Source organism: Triticum dicoccoides, chromosome 7B (genome assembly GCF_002162155.2).
Source record: "Triticum dicoccoides isolate Atlit2015 ecotype Zavitan chromosome 7B, WEW_v2.0, whole genome shotgun sequence".
NCBI classification, from domain to species: Eukaryota; Viridiplantae; Streptophyta; class Magnoliopsida; order Poales; family Poaceae; genus Triticum; species Triticum dicoccoides.
The window spans coordinates 655,686,561-655,697,310 of NC_041393.1; the positions used below are offsets into that span (position 1 = coordinate 655,686,561).

The following is a 10,750-nucleotide window of genomic DNA, read 5'->3' on the forward strand; positions in this document are numbered from 1 at the left end:
AATACCATTGCATTCGAAGAAGTGTAACACTAGAAAAAAATGATAATCTCCGCGTCTTGAGAGTGTCATCGTAGCATGAAGAGTCTTCAGAACCTGTCGAGTCAAGCCAAGGAGATAAGGAAGAGATGGCACATCAGAGAAAGACACTGCATCAGTAGAAGATACAAGATAATTATCAAGAGAAGATGGGTTGTCAAAGGAAGATGGCACATCAAGAGAATAAAGCATTGCATAGAAAATCATAGCCCACGACAACTGATGGCGAAAGAAGCTCGACAACTAAGGCAATGGGCGTAGATCGACAATGCAAAAGAATCCATGCAAATCCTATAGAAAACAAGGGCATGTAGGCCACAAAAGTTGTATGGAAAGGACCAGGACCAGAGAAAGGCTGACGGACAAAGGGAGTACATGTAGCCGGAGCAAGATGGCGGGCGGCAGAGCCTGGTGCAGAGAGTCGAAGCCTCGAAGGTCGCATGTTGGTGGCAGGCAGGAGGCGTCCCGACTGCCGCATAGAGCCAGTAGCGTGGGCAACACACTTAACAGAGCAGCACCAGGAGGGCGCACACACATCGACAGAGGAGCAGTTACGGCTGCAACTGAGCGTGCAGGGGAGCAACTAGCGGGAGGCAAGATCTGGATGGAGCTTTTATGGGAGAACACAACCATGGGAGATTGGAAGGCAGGGGCAGTGGTGGACGACCCAGCCTGGAAGATGGCCGGAGGCTGCCAACGCAGGTCAGGTGGGAGAGGCGTGATCCAGCGGGAAAGACCTGCGGTAGGGTAGTTGACTTCCGACGAGGGAGACCTACGGGTGGGCATGATCCAGCGGGCGGCTGCTTGCGAAGGTCGGACCTGCTGATGGAGCCGGACGAATCGTTTCGGGAGGCATCAGCGACGGGAACGACGTTAATTAGATCGGGAGGGCGAGTTGCAGCACCTGAAGAAACCCCTAAACCTGGGTTCTTGATATCATGTTATGATGCAACTTGTCTCTATTGCAATGCCCAAATTATCTCTATTACACAAGACTTGAGATGCAAGGAAAGGAAAGGAAACATAGCCTAATAAGGACTCCAGGACCAATACTAATACTTCCTAGCAAAAACTATGTTCCCTATGAACATTATCTCCAGCCAACAAAGTGTTTGTTGCCTCTCTTTAGTGTGTGTCAATTCCGATTGTCTGGAAAAAGGCAAATGAGGACTCAAAGTGGCTTGTGGCGAGGGGTTACCATTAGACATACGACATTGATTACGATGATACCTTTGCTCCAGTAGCAAAGGTGAACACCGTGAGTATTCTGGTCTCCTTTGCAGCAAATTTCGGGTTGGCTTTTACACCAACTTGATGTGAAGAATGTCTTCTTGCATGTGACCTTGCAGGAGGAGGTATACATGGAGATTCCACCTGGGTTTTCGACTTCTGAGAGAGTCTGTTGGCGAGGTATGTAGGGTAAACAAAGCTCTTTACGTACTGAAGTTGTCTCCAAGAGCTTGGTTTGACAAGTTTAGACGGACGGTGCGTGACATGGAGTATGGACAATGAAATGGTGACCATACATTGTTTTATAGACACTCTAAAGGGACAATGACTCGCAGTTTATGTTGATGACATCATTATGGCCGGCGAAGATGACGTTGAGATAGTAAGGCATTTGAAGTTAAAGATCTTGGTCGACTCAAGTACTTCCTTGATATAGAAGTGGCAAGGTCTGAAAAAGGAATAGCTCTTTCTCAAAGAAAATATACCCTGGACCTCATCTATGATGTTGGCATGTTGGGTTGTCGAGCTGCTTCAACCCTAATTGATCAAAACCATAAAGTGTCTGCCTAGGCTCTTGTAGTTATGGATTATTGCCTAACGTATCCGCTCCATGTAAGATTGCAGTACAGTATTGTAATAATCTCTGTGTGAAGAATGATCTTATACGATTTATACATAAATTTATTGCCATACTTAAGTGGCATCATGTCAATCAAGGAAGGACAGAGATGGATGTGTGGCCACAAGGAAGGACAGAGTCCAGAATGATGATATACGAGATAGAGTTGGGGTAACACCGATTGAAGAGAAGCCTGTCCAACATCGTCTAAGATGATTTGCGCATATTTAGCGCAGGCCTCCAGAAGCTCCAGCGCATAGCGGACGGCTAAAACGTGTTGATAGTGTCAAAAGAGGCCGGGGTAGACCGAACTTGACATGAGAGGAGTCCGTAAAGAGAGATCTGAAGGACTGGAGTATCACCAAAGAACTAGCCATGGACAGGGGTGCGTGGAAGCTTGCTATCCATGTGACAGAACCATGAGTTGGTCGCGAGATCTTATGGGTTTCACCTCTAGCATAACCCAACTTGTTTTGGACTCGAACAGGAATACAAGCACGATTCCGAGCTAACTTATATTTTCTTATATATTTTCATCTTTGGGTAACATAGTTGATGCTTACCGCCTGGTCTTACTTTTCATGTTAGCATATTATATTAATTAATGACATTAACTCTTGAGATGACCTGCGAAAAGAATTTCATCTTTTAATATCCTTTGCAGGTGTTGTTAACCACTCGTTTACTTCAGCATGAACATCATCTTGGTCGGCCTATTAACCAAGTAAGTTGCACATCTTGAATAGCATAGCTCAGTTGGAATCTACACATTTTTTCTTTAATTACTGTATCCTGTTTCTGTGAGATATTTGTTTCTGTGTAATATATTCTATTTTAATGATCTGACTCGCATGTATGTAGATATTTGGCCAGCTTTGAGTTTCAAACTTCAGTAGTCGCAATGGATTTTTTTTTATCTCTTGCCCCTCTTCTTAGCAAGTTCATATTTTTATTTTAAATTGCCACTAATGCTACATTTTTGCTGTTTTGTATTTGGCAGAATCTAGGTAGCCTTTTGATGGATTTCCTGTATTTTTTGTGTGTAAGTGAGTATTTATGAACACTTCATTGTTTAAAACACAAGGGAAAAGATGAGTGCCTGATGTGGAAAAGGCATGTAATGAATGACTATATGGGCCCAGTGTATGGTTTCTCTTTTGGGACGGCTAAATTAGCAATATATTGGTGCATCTGACCTCTAGCCGCTTTCAAACATTCTGGATGACATGAATGTATTTGATCCACGCCATAAGCGTATTTCCATCCAAGGAAGTGGAATTTATTTGAACTGAGAAAGAGGGCACAGGTAATAAAAGTCGATGTCTGTAATACATTGTTTCTTTCTGTCACCTTCTGCCTATGGTAATTTTCCATATTGTTGATTTTGCAGCATTGATCCAATTCACATCGATGATCCTCTTTGCCCTGCTAACAACGTGCGCAAGAATTATTTCCGGGTCCACCACTGCATCAAGGTTGGCTCAAATTATCTTTTCTGGACTGGTTGAATCCTTCTGTTGTTGTCTAGAGCTTTTGGAGTTGTGGCAATGCTGTGATTATGCTCTTTTATCTGGTAATTTGTTTGACCGGACAATCTTGGTATTGAAATTTAGTCTTTGTGCGGTACTAGTACTAATGCATTCCTTGTCTGGCCTTTAAAGATATAAATATTTGTCCGGCAATCACGGATCAACAAGTGCTATTGGTATTTTCTGATGCTTTTCATGGCAGGCTTTTGCTGATGCTTTTGCAGTTCTAGAGAACGAGCTACTGCAGTTCATTGCAGAATGTAACACGCCCGCATCATCATTCAGCCTACTGAAGAAAATAATTCCAAGCATTGATTCCAATGATATGTAGCAGTAAAAAGAACCTATGATTCCACGAGCTGCAGGAACTGTTGGGTTGGAATGGCCTCCTGTGTTCTAGACACCGAGTTACTACTGCAGCTGGTGGAAAAGGAGGTCAGTAGATTTTAATTTCCTAGCTGGTCTTAGTTCAGGGTTACTTTCTTTTTTCTGGTGTACTCCCTCTGTAAACTAATATAAAGATCATTTAGATCAATAGGGATCTAAACGATCTTATATTAGTTTACATAGGGAGTATATTTTAATAGTACTCTCGTCAGTTTTAATGCTCGTAGGTGTGAAAAACATTGGTAAAAATTGTTCATATTCAAGTCTTCTATTTACTGCAGGCTTGTTCTAATGTATGATGCCAGCCACCCTCCTCTCGCCTCTGGCTGCTGAGCACCCGAGACTGTTAATTGATGTATTAGGCGGAGGAATTGGATGATTCGAGAGCAAGATGGGGGGTGCACTCTGCACACATAAGGTACTGTACCTGTCACTTCCGTAACACGAGCTTATCTAATCACTTTGTAAGTATGTAATTCTCATCCACTTGATACCATAAACGATAGTTCCTTAACCTCGTGCCGGTGGTATGTGCTGCCAAGGATGTGACATGGACATGGACACGGTCACGGAGGAGCAGTACAAGCAGACCCGCACAGAACTCTTGACCCGGAGAAGCACGCAGGATAAGCTCTAGCAGAGGCTCTGCATGTTTTCTGAATCATCTGTTCCCTGAACCTTACGAAACCGCTGAAGAAAACAGGAGCAATATCCGTCGGTATGGAGGGCAAGTCCTTGGTGCTTTTGGCAGTCTGCATGAGCTTGTGGAACAAGAAATGGAGAATTGCTATGGAGGAGGCTACCTGACTTGATGCTGGAACTGGTGACCGGTATTGGCGGAGCAATTTTCCAAACAGATGTTTCTCCCGATGAACAAGATTCTTCCTTGAACACACCAAAAGGGTAGCTGTGAAGATTACTGCCGGGATCCGAGTGTCGGATTCTTCGTTGCAGTTACCCGCACCGTGTTTGCTGAGTTGGCCTCTTTGAGAAACAAGTCAGGGCAAGCTTATTGATATGATGTGCAAAACTACAAGCACGACGGACAAGGTTGGTATGTCTTACAAAAACAGGCTTCAGTTCCTTCGACTGATGAGACTCAAGTTACCACTGCTTTTGTAGTGACTTCCGTTCCTGCGGTTGATTGGGTTTAAGTTACCGCCGCTTTTGCAGTGTACTTCCAACACTAATTCATCACTAGCACGTTGTTAATTCACTGTGGTGATGTTCTTCTAGTAACCATTAATACTATTACCAAAGGGAAAAAGTCTATTTCAAACCTTAAACTTGTAGTGGTCGGGCGAAACAAACCCTCAAGTTGAAATCCCGGTCAATTGCACCCTGAACTTTGCAATCCCGGTCTAAATTGAACCTTCGGGTCATTTTCCAAACAGGGATTGTTGACGTGGCAAAGGATGACCGGGATTGGGGAGGAAACGCCCGCGGGTGGGCAGGCCCAGTTTGCGGCAGCGCGTGCTGCGCGTTTTTGCTTCCGTTTTTTTGGTCGTTATTTTTTCTGTTTTTCTTTCCTGGTTCTTTTTTCTTTTCGTTTTTATTTTTCTTTTATATTTATAATATTTTCTTTTTTCTTTTTTATGATTTTTTTTATTTTTACTGTTTCTTTTTCCCTATATTATACAAAGTTCATTGCGTGTTACAAAAATGTTCATTGCATATTTAGCAATGTTCACGGTATATTACACAAAAGTTCATCATGCATTTCTAAAATGTTCATCGTATATTAGAAATTGCTCATTGTATATAAATTGGTCCCTATGTTTTTTACATATTTTCAGTGGTGTATTACACAAATTTTTAATGTGTATTAAAAAAATTGCTCAACGTATATTACAAATGTTCAATGCATATTCGAAAATTGTTCAACACATTTATTTCTAGTTTTTCCAAAATGTTCATTGTGTATAATTTAAAATGTTCATCGTACATTAAGAAAATGTTCAATGGATATTACAAAATCTGAAGTGCATAATATTCGCAAATGTTCAAAAGAAGTTCGATACAACATTTAGCGCCATCAAACTATCAGTTGAACTCACTAGTTCGGTTGGCAAGTTCCAACTCTTAACAAGACTGAGGTCACGAGTTTGAGTCGCTCCTGCAGAACTTCTTCCAGATGTTTTTTTGCGTGCATGCTATTCAACAGCTCCAAATGGGCCGGTTTTTATATACTTTAATATAATTTGAGCATTCAAAAAAAATTGTTTGCAAATTTCGAAAAATGATCATTCTTCAATTTATTTTTATTTTTTAAATAGTTGTGTTTTACTGTTTTCCATTTTTTGAGGAGTTTTAAAAAAATCATATTTTTTCAAAAAAAATATCATGTTTTCAAATTTCATTAGTGTTTTTCAAAAATTGTTCAAAAACAATTTTGTTTCAAAACATATTAACTTTTTCTAAAAGAAATCATGTTTGAATTTTAAAAATGATTAGATTGGTTGCAGCTTACATCCTATGCACGGGGCTGCAATTTTATACAGAAATTCGCAGGAATTATAGTGGCTAGCGACCTGGTTCCCTAACAGGAGGTGCTCATTTTGATCCCTCAGTGGAACTTTAGTTTTTGGGATATTTAGAAAATGTTAAGTTTTATCCCTCTTGTCTATTTCTATTAGTGTGGCGTTGCACATTTGTCACAAGAGCTTGTTGGCTGCTATGGCTAGCCGAGCGCACCAGCAACGTGATGTTTACTAGTTCGAATCCCAGCGGTGGCCTTCATATCGCTCTCGGCTGTTTCTTTTTTCGCGTTTTACATCTCGCGAAAGCCAAATGGGCCGGCCCAGTTGTCCTACGCCCATGCGAGCCCTCGACTCTCTTCCACGCAAGCAGCTGTTTCTTTGGAATTTTTGTTTTTGAACGAAAAAAAAAACTCTTAACGGCCGGCCCACCAAACGAATCCCAGTTCAAACGATGTCAGGGTTCGATTTAGACCGGGATTGTATAGTTCACGGTGCAATTGAGCGGGATTTCGACTTGAGGGTTCATTTCATCCGACCTCTATAAGTTCAAGGTTTAAAATGGACTTTTTCCGTTACCAAAGTACCTTCATTGATGAATGCTTGCCATTTTTAACACTAAATTTGTTCGCAAATACTACTACTTGATAAAGTAGTGAATTGTTTTGCTTTTCCCTGTCAAAAATTGTTCTCAAAATTAGGAATACTTTGAAAAAATTAGCGTAACATACCCGCGCGCTTGGAAGAACACATTTCCTATGACAAAAAGGTAATCATGAGGGGAAACTGATGTCAACTATGAAATAGCACGCTATTTTTTCATTGCTTGTTAGTAATCAATTTTAGTTAACAACCCTCTGGTCAGAAGCCACTGTTGGTGTCGCCCGTCGCCTCATCGTCGCGGGAGGGATAATGAACTGGTTCGGCTTTGGTGTGAATTGGCTTGGATTTGTTGCCTGCCTTGCAACTTCAGATCTGTTGGGTGGGTCCTGGACATCAGTTCTGTTCTTAACAAAGTTCCAAATTTGGGTGTGTGTGAATCTATAGTGCAAAACACGTGGTTCCTTGATACAAGCCCCAAAAGTTGTGGTTTTGTATTTTTCTCAAATAATTGGTTTGGAAGGGAAGATCTTGATCAACATATTGATGCTTCTTTTAAGGAGAGCACAGGAGATGGAGGAACTGGTATCATTATTGGGGACACCTCGAAGCTTGCATTGAGTGTTCATGTTGCTGATGCGGCTATGGCGGAAGCCTTTTGCGTTGAGAGAAGGTCTCCTCACGTGGATACTAATTCTTTCACTATTCATAATGATTGTCTTCGGGAGGGTTCAAACTATTAAGGATGGAGGTTTTCTCGGCTACTTCAGTGGCAACAGTGTATGCTGATTGCAATATCTTTATTTTCTGGATTTGGTAATATGCTTGTTGATCATTGTAACAGAGAGGTTAGTATAGTCGCTCATGGGGGCTTGTTTTTTTGAAAAAATCCCCCCCCCCCCCAGGCTCTCGCGTCGCCCCCTTGCGGGCGACTCGAGGGCGATGAACCCTAGATCCCCTAGCGCCCCTCCCTCCCTCCCTTCCCTCCCCGCCGCCTCCCGAGGCAGTCGCCGGCGCCCCGCGTGGCTGCTGATGAAAGGGACGGCGAGGCTTGCGCTGCCCTGTTTCTCTTCAGGGAGCTCTGGACGCCGGGGCGGCGGCCCCGGGTGCGATGGAGGCGGCGACCTCGTCCGGCGGGTGGCGCCGCAGGTGTTGGCCGGCTCTTCCGTTCGCGTGGGCGTCGTTTGGGCGGCGGTGGCTCCTCGTGGCGTGCTTTGCTCCGGTAGGTGCGCCAGATCTGGATCCCCGCGTTTCTTCTCGGAGCCATCCGTCCTCGCCGGCTGCCGAGTCGGCCGGCCTGTGGGCGTGTTGGGGGTTAGCTTGGGATGGGGGAAACCTATGGTCGACCTCCCGTCGACCTCGACGCCGACGGCGGCTCCGGCCCCGTTTCCCTTCTTGAGGGGGCGCTCGATTCCCCTCCTCCCCCACCTCCTCCTCCCCCAAATCCCGGGTAAAAACCTTGACCTTCTGTGGCCGGGCGACGGCGGCGCTCCGGCGTCGTGATCTTCTTGAAGACGGCGCCTTGGGATGGGTGGAGCATAGTGGATGTGCTCTGAGTCGTCTGCGTCGGCGGCGGCGGTGTGTTTCCTGCTGGGCGCCATCGGTGTTGGGTGTGAGGTCGCAGTCCCGCCTCCGTTGTTGTGGTTCGCTGTGAGGTTGCTGGCCGGTGGTGGTGCTCCAGTTGGGGTGAGTGGAGATGGTGGTCTCCCCTCCGGCAACTTGTGTGGAGAAATGGTGCTCTCTCCCCCGTTCTCAGCTTGGCTGGCCTGACATGTGCGACGATGCTCATCCCTGTGGCGGTGTCCTTCTCACCCTTCGTCTGGCGCGCCTCTATGGCCTCTGCTCGCGATGATCCTCTTCGGCATGGAGCTCACCTTAGACTTGAGCTTGTTGTTTTCTTCGGTGGCAGCTGTGCTAGGGCCTATAGCATCTTAGTTCTTCCTGTCTACTTTTCTTACTTGTCTCAGGTTTGTACCCTTGTATCAACACCACTGTATCCCTAGCCGGTTGATGGCTTCATTAATTTGAAGTCGGGCTTTATGCCTTTTCTCTAAAAAGTATAGTGGCTCATGAGCTTGCTAGGAATGCTTTGATTCCAACTAATACATGTATCTGTTATGACAACCCCCTACTTTTATTTTCGAGAGTCTTGTGAACGACGTAACTATTCTATCAAATCAATAAAGCCCACCATTCTATCAAATCAATATATTTCAGATGCGCTTGATGTGGTTACTTCGGAAGCTTTGGCTATGACGGGGGCCTAGTATTTGTTAATTCACCTGTTGAAGCTGAATCAAATTCTTGTGATCGATCACTGTTCGGGATAAACAATCGGGTGGGATGCTGCAGCAGCAATATTCGCAGAATGCATGGACATTTCTTCATTAATTGTGAAGGTTATCTTTAACCATTTGTGTTCGCTCTGCGAAGGAAGCTGTAACACTTGGACTGACGAGCAATCTGTTGGACGATGTAATTCCTATTTGAGATTAATAAAGCTAGCCATGATGATCTTTCCTCAAAGAAAATAATAATGAAGCCCATCATGATGACTTTCCCTTAAAAAAGAACAAAAACCTCCAACCCCGCCAAGCATTTCAATGGGAGTTTCAACTCCATCCCCTCCAAGAGGGAGGGGGAACTCGCCCCCCTATACAACATGTTTTTTAGTTGCCTACGCAACCATTAACCCTATTTGCTAGATTTTTTTCTTGCCAAGTATCGATGGAAACTTCACACCATCATGTTTCATATAAACCTTTTGAGTTGACTATAACTTTGTATTGAGTCAATGGTGATTCATCAGAAGATACTATATCATCGAAGGTGCATGTTGCTGCGCCCATCCATTTTGACACTATAATATTAGGGATAGATTCAATTATATGCGAGAGTAGTATTTTAATCATGTAATATAATTATCACACTATATTAGTAGGTAGTAATTTTAATCATGCGATATAATTATGACACCCATGAATCATGTTTTTTACATGTGTTTTGACACTTGGAATTCATCCGATAGTTCTATTTTTTGTGAGCATGTTTGCGATTGATGAAAACAATATAAATTGATAATTATTTTTGTATGAACATGTTAGATGGTAAGAAGATTGGTAAGGTTTGATTTTGTATACAAATCACAAGGGTTCTAAACCATGGAACGAGAGGAAGCAAGAGATGCAAGGAAAAAAAATGTGTGCACTCAATACTTTATGGGCAAGTACAACTGCTACGGTAACATCTGTTTATTTTGACAATAAAATGATAGGAATTTTCATATAGTGCCACATATACATGAAAGTTAAATTTTCTTAAATGAAAGAGCAAAATTTTGATCAGTTTCCCAAGGAAATAATAGACATCAAAGAGAAGTCAAGTGAACAAGACGAGTGGATCACTTCTAAAGAAATAATATTGCAAAAAATAGGCAAAGATGTGCTCGAACTTAAAGGAGCGCTTTAAATTGCCAAGTGGGTAAAATTTTCTCAGTATAACGACATCTCATTTTCAGAGAAGAAGAGAATTGTACATATTAGAAATTTGATCTTTAGCCTACTTGTTATATAGTAGCAACAATTACTGTACACCATGATTAAAAAAGTACAATCTCTTCAAGAGGGACTAATTCTTTGTTAACATACAATAGGTGAGCAATCTTATCAAACAAAATACATTACTAACGAAACCTATGCTTCATGAGTGTTGAGAGGCGAATCTAACAAAAGAGTAAGAGAGATAGCTATCTTGAAGGACAAAAGCATGAAGTATATGAACATATAGATCAACTTGGATAGGATACCTAAATGAATGGGCCTTTAAAGGGACTTGCACACTACGGATTTGGGGCCCTCCTGGGGAGAGAGAGA

The 10,750-nt window shown here is 43.0% G+C and overlaps 1 long non-coding RNA gene across 6 annotated transcripts in view; it reads left to right on the forward strand.

The window, feature by feature from the left end:
- The window catches only part of LOC119338042, a 27,148-nt gene extending 22,061 nt beyond the window's left edge, over window positions 1-5,087 (forward strand). For 4 of the 6 annotated variants that reach the window (XR_005163760.1, XR_005163757.1, XR_005163758.1 and 1 more), the window contains 5 exons: window positions 2,550-2,609; window positions 2,886-3,191; window positions 3,276-3,849; window positions 4,083-4,219; window positions 4,344-5,087. This is a non-coding gene — a long non-coding RNA (uncharacterized LOC119338042). The remainder of the gene's footprint in view (window positions 1-2,549; window positions 2,610-2,885; window positions 3,192-3,275; window positions 3,850-4,082; window positions 4,220-4,343) is intronic. The other 2 variants (XR_005163761.1, XR_005163762.1) reach the window with 1 other exon arrangement.
- The last annotated feature ends 5,663 nt before the right edge of the window (window positions 5,088-10,750 follow it).